We start from the raw sequence: 6,423 nt of genomic DNA on the forward strand, positions 1-6,423 counted from the left end.
GTTCACCACTCAAACCGTGAAATGCTGAAGAACACTGTGTTAATTGGAGCTTCAACTTCTTCCATTGAAATACAAAAACTTGTCTTGGTAAAAGTAAACAATATATATTGATCCACTACTGTCTCCTCCAACATATATATATTCAGGCAAGCAACATAGAGTATCTCAAAGATCAGACAAATGCAACTAGCTATACTGTCAACTGTCTTGTTTCTCTTGACATCATATTACGGTGCTAGGATGGCTTCCGCAGTTGCGAACATGAAAGAAAAATATATAATGGTAGAAGATACAGTCCCAAAATGAAAAAGCAAATACACTTAACCTAAAGAATATGCCAAATCTGTTTTCTTTAGCACAGGATATAAATAAATATATTTTCATTGGGTAGTACATGCAATTACAGCTTTTATTTTAACATGTTATCTATGGAAATAAATATAACCTAATTCGTTCAAGTGAAATCAAAAAATGCCTTCGCACTTTTTTCATATATAGATTCTCTGTCCGGTTCATTCCTACTACTAATGTTGTGAAATACACTAGTGTAAATAATAAGTTATTTCTAAATTAGAAAATTATGTCATACACGTGCATATATCACCATGAGTACACCAAACACATGAAAATTTGTCGCCTAACAATGAATCTTCGAGTCATTGTTCATGGTTAAGCTCGCATGTGTTAAGTATGAGCACTTGGAGATTACCCTTCATTGGTGGAAACATGACTCCACATTTGACTGGGATCAGGATGATGCATGATATGAGGAGTACTCTCTCTGTTCCAAATTATCTAAAGTCTAAGGTTTGTCATAAGTCAGACTTCTTCATGTTTTGCAAAATATATATAATATATGCTTTTAGCTGTGCATAGGAGTAATACAAACTATACAATGTTGCCAAGATAGTTTTTCCGACAAAGGGTAGATTTTATTGACTCAAAATGAAGCATCAAGAGGATACACCCATCCTCTTCATAACTAGGATGCACATACCCAACACCAACAAACACACAATGAAACATGATGGCATTGAAAAAAAGTCATACAAGACCAAAATTACGCCTAGCCGGGAAACGGCCAAAAAATCCAAAGCAAGCAGAAAAACAATTGGCAAACTACATCAATGATCGTATTCTCACAGACGATCTCTTGACATCACAAGGACAACGAGAACAGTTCCCCAGTAGCAACAACTTTAGGAAGGTAATGATGTACAAGCGCCACCATCACCCTATCCAACCACCGAACGCCGAATCTTAGGTTTTTCAATCTAAAGATCTAAATCCGAGCAATGACTTCAACAACGTAATGACGCAACAACATCGTTGTTGCTAGGTATAACCAACTAGGTTCATACCTAGAGCTTTTATCCTGGAGCTTGAGACTGGGTACTCGAGAAGCAGCACCAAATTGCAGTCATCATTGTTGTCACCACCAAATCCCATGATCCAATCAGCAACATGTTACCAGGGTCTTTACGTGATGCCACTCAAGCAAAAAGAACTTGCATGCACAAGCGTGAACTCCAGCCACGACATTGCATGTGTGATGGGGATTGACGAGGGAGGAAGATCATCGGCCCCTCCAGTATCCCTATTCGAGACCCTCCAGGAATCCCGTACGGCCGTCCTTCTATATGGTCCTTATATGTGGCATAAGAGCCTATGGAAAAACTTAATTAGTCATTATTTCCTTGTCCTAAGATCCAAGACCCTCCGAGCCATCGTGACCATCGCCTAACAACGCAGGAGCACATCATTAGCCTTGTATCCAAGCAGAAAAATACCATGTTGGGACACAACAAGCCACTGTTGCCACCCGCGTACCTGTAGAGACTATCATGGCCACACACATCTCACTCAAAATTCGATGTCTAGGCTAGAAATGCCATCACCGCCGTTGCACAACCATACCCTCTTCCTCATCCACCATCCATAGATTTCATGTCAAGTTGAAGGATAAGAAAGTGGGACCTCCCTCCGCCACCTTCCTCGACTAGTATCAGGGCTTAGCTCGTCCACTAGTCACTAAAAATGGCAAGGGGAATGGACGACAAGGAGGAGGTAGGAGGCTGTGGAAGCGCTGGCTAGGAAGGGAGATCGGGGTGGAGGCAGAAATTGTTCTGGTTGAAGATGATTGATTAGCCACGACTTCTTTATACTGAGCATTTATAAAGATTTCTCATGTTAGCAATTTTAAAAACTTTTTGTTGTCAATTTCAAATCGTTCATCAGAATGACGCAAAGCATATATCATGGGAAATACCTTTATTAAATATGAACTTCGGTATATAACACTTTCATAAATTCCTTATGGTTAACAAGAAATTGTAGAAACACCAATTGAGTCCCTACATACTGAACTGGACAGGTTGTAGAGTAGATATTTTTATGACCCATAAAATACTTGCCAAGTAGTTGTTCAATGTATAGGAAAATGATCCTATACTATTAGGAGTATGTATATCCACATTTATACGCCATTTACATGGCTCAGTTATGCATTTTTCTCATTTTTAATACATTGCATCAATAATTACTCACACTCAAAAGTGAGTTCTATGAAATTTTTTATTTGAGTGCATATGTTCATGTAATTCGCATTTATACTACTTTTGTACATAAAATAAATATATCGTGAAAACTAAGGCTATATACCTTTTTCTTCATAGTACTATCGTGGTATCTTAGAAGAATTAATATGGAATATTGAGAATACCAACTATCTATAATAGATTCATTGATGGTGTGTATGAAATGTAGAAGTACATAAATCGAGACATATAATTTACTCACACTGACACATGTATGCCTCACTGACGGATACTCTACTCACTCGCAAGAAATTTCAGTAAGCATGACGTTATTATCTATTTTGTGTACTATTTTTTTTTGAGATTATAGCATGGTCTCCCTTCTTTACCAGAATGAAACCCTTAATTGAAAGATACCAGGCTGTTAAAGATGGTCAAAAACTCCTGAGTGCAAGTGCTGAAGCTAAGGTATGACTTCCACCGTAGTTCTCAGTGACTTTTCATACTATCATATCTTCCAAACCATGGATTCTGTTCTTCTTCAGATATTTCATACTTTCAAGGTTGTAAATGTACATATTCAGCACCACACTATGTACTGGCATAACATGATGTTTTACCCTTTACCCATGGCTAAGTCACCTATTGATTGTAATGGGCTCTTTTGCACCCTAGTATCATTGGGCAATAACCACCAAAACACCAACAATCATCTAATTGGAAAATGCAAGTTTAAACTCTATAGCCTAGAGGGGGGGTTTGGGAAGAAGAGGTTATGCGGGTGAGCGTGACGAGTAGGGGGTAGCATGTTACCGGGGACTTACCGCTAATTGTATGAATTGAATTTATATGTGTGGGGGTGTACTACTAGGTTATCAGGCATATGAGCCTCTTGGCACTACAGATGGGTTGCTTAATCACGTCTTGATATCTAGCTATCACATATATACGGACCTTATAAAAACCCTTGGGTGATGTTAAAATTTATTAAAAAAATACATCAATACCTATTTGACATGGTCAGTTTCACAAAAATAACATTCTATTATGATGAGGTCCATAATCATTATTCTCCATTGGCGATGACCTGTCAGAGATAGCCCAGTATTTCTAAACAATTCATATTTCATATTCTACAGTGTGCATTAACTTTTTTGTGAATGTACATTAACAGTTTTGGCAAGCGGAAAGTGCTCGCCTGGAGCAGCAACTACGTACCTTGCAAGAGAATCATCGGTATGACTGATATACAACCAAATGTAGAACCTTGAATATGTTTGTATTCTCTCAGCTAAAAAAGGGCCAATTTCTCTTATTCTCATGGAGATACTTTAATTTTATTATTATCCTGGATTCTTGGTCTATGTATACCTTCTTTTAGTTTCTTGATGATTTGCTATATGGTTTGCATCGGTCACAAAAATACACATAACTGAGCAAAATGTATTAAAACAAAATACCATATAGTTATGTGTGTTTTCGAAACAAAGTAAAAATCTGACCTATACAAGTTGTCACCGAAAGCATGTATATAAGTAGTGCAACATCGACACCTTACATTTTAAAACATACACGTTAGTAAGATGAAATTTTGAATAGAAGTTCACAAGCACCCCCCCCCCACACACACACACACACACACACACTCATTTCATCATGATTGGCAAAAGTTACACTTGGTACCCATATTGAACAACTTGTAAAAGATAAAGTAAAATCCTGTAATTAGATTATGATATATATATATATATGTACCTTACTAAGCCACTGCAGGCAGTTGCTGGGACAACATCTATCTGGTTTATCTTTTGAAGACTTGTAGCATTTACAAAATCATCTAGAAACGAGCTTGTATAACATTCGACTAACTAAGGTAATACATATTTGTCGTTCTCATCTTCTGGGTTCATGCATCTAAAGTGTCACTAACTATATTAATCGTTATTCCAGGACAAATTTATTGGCGATGAAATGCAAGAGTTAAACATGAATGTTAGTGCCTAGTCTGTCAATTATTATGATTGTACTGCATACCAGCATATTACAGTTTGGTGTTCGTTTTATGTCATTTCATAAACTTTCAACTGCAGGAAAGCCTCATGCGTCAGGAAAATATAGAGCTACATAGGAAATTAAACATCGTTCATCAAGAGAATACGGAATTACAAAACAAGGTGCACATACTTGATTACAAACATTCTTGTTAAGGGCACTAGTCATCAACCCCTGGTGAAATTACAAAAACATAGATTATGTTTACATTGTATATGAACTATATATGTATTAAAGCATAGGAATTTATAGGAATAAACTTCAAGGAGTCATGTTTCAAAAAAAAAACCATTACCTTCCGGCTCACAAAATAAACTACCCAGGGCTTCCCAACTTTTGGATACTAATGGGACTTGAACAAAGTGGCGGCCTCTCTATGGTAGAAAATAATTATTCTATTAGCAATGACATTTGAAAAAATGTATTAACTGTCATTCATAACTTTCATAACTAACATGAGAATCATTTCATAATTCATGATTTTAAAATCTAACCCATATTTTTTTGGTGCGCCATTTCATAGTTAATATCTTATGATTTGTAATTTTTTTACAGTTAACATTCAAAGCTTGAAAAGAGTTTTTCCCAGCTGAGATGGTACCTAATATAAAAATGTATTTTAAATGGAAGTGTACAATATTTATTCTCTTATTAATGTGAACTTATCGACCACATATTTTGCTTTGTATTAAGTCGCAATATGGGCCATACACTGTGAATTGCTAGCATAGCAATGGATAAGATTTCTTGAATTTGTAATTAATGTGGAGGATTGAAACTCTTATGATTCCATGGATATATATTTCGTGTGTATAATTATTGTCTATCGTAGATATATAATTTCGCGTCTAATGTTGTTATGATGTTTCCATTTTTCAGTTAAATGATCAAGGAGCAGTGAACATGGGAATCACAAGTCCTTTTACCAAGTGCAACATTACTGCTCCAACGGACAAAAATTCAGTTCGCCTGGATTCATGCCACGCAGATTGGGATGATGAACCAGAATCGTCCACCTTGTGGTGAACTATATTTTCTTAACTTGTCTTTATTTGCGTATGAATTATTAAGCCTACGTTAGGGTACACACGTGTAGGAGCTAACATTATTTGCATCATTCCCTCAATGCAGCATACTATCACTATCCGGAGATTGACTCCGACATGCGTTGCTCGAAGTATCCAATACAAGGACCGTTAGTAGATATATCAACCTAATTAGACTAAGTCTCCCATATAAGGGTACGTTGAAGATCAAATTCTGTGTAAATCAAGTGCTAGATGTTGTTTCTCCACTAAGTATGTTCCCAAGAATTGTATGCATAATTAGATTTACCATTGTGAGATTTTGAATTTCTTTCATGTATTTTTTTCCTTGTAGTCCATGTAACTAAGAAAGCAACAAGCTAGATATTTGTTGTATATCTTGGACATATATAAGTAAACTTTCATTATAGTCATGAATAGAATACAATACAATACATGTGTATGCACAAATATATCCCAGTCTTTTCATTGCAGATAAGCACACCCTATGTTTCTTTCAACATCAATGCAAAACTATAACGAACTTTAAGTTGTTGGTGTGTAGATACTGAGGTGTTGAAAGCATTCATTGTAAGAAAGAAAATCAAAGAAGAAGGTACTATTCTGGAATATGAGAGTCGAGAGTCTCTGGAAGAACACTTCTGAGCAAAAAACTGTGGTAGATTACAATAATTTCCCTTATCTAGTAGCAACTTGGGAGTCGTAATCTTTCTATGAGAAATAGTCTACAAACAAGAAATGGTGATACTGTGAGAGGAAAGGTAACATTGCTAATGTGGGTGATCAAG

At 36.2% G+C, this 6,423-nt stretch overlaps 1 pseudogene; it reads left to right on the top strand.

Annotated features, from left to right (window-relative positions):
• LOC119339679 overlaps positions 1-5,615 on the top strand; it is a 6,083-nt pseudogene extending 468 nt beyond the window's left edge.
• Positions 5,616-6,423: the final 808 nt, after the last annotated feature.

Source organism: Triticum dicoccoides, chromosome 7B (genome assembly GCF_002162155.2).
Source record: "Triticum dicoccoides isolate Atlit2015 ecotype Zavitan chromosome 7B, WEW_v2.0, whole genome shotgun sequence".
In the NCBI taxonomy this organism is placed as follows: domain Eukaryota; kingdom Viridiplantae; phylum Streptophyta; class Magnoliopsida; order Poales; family Poaceae; genus Triticum; species Triticum dicoccoides.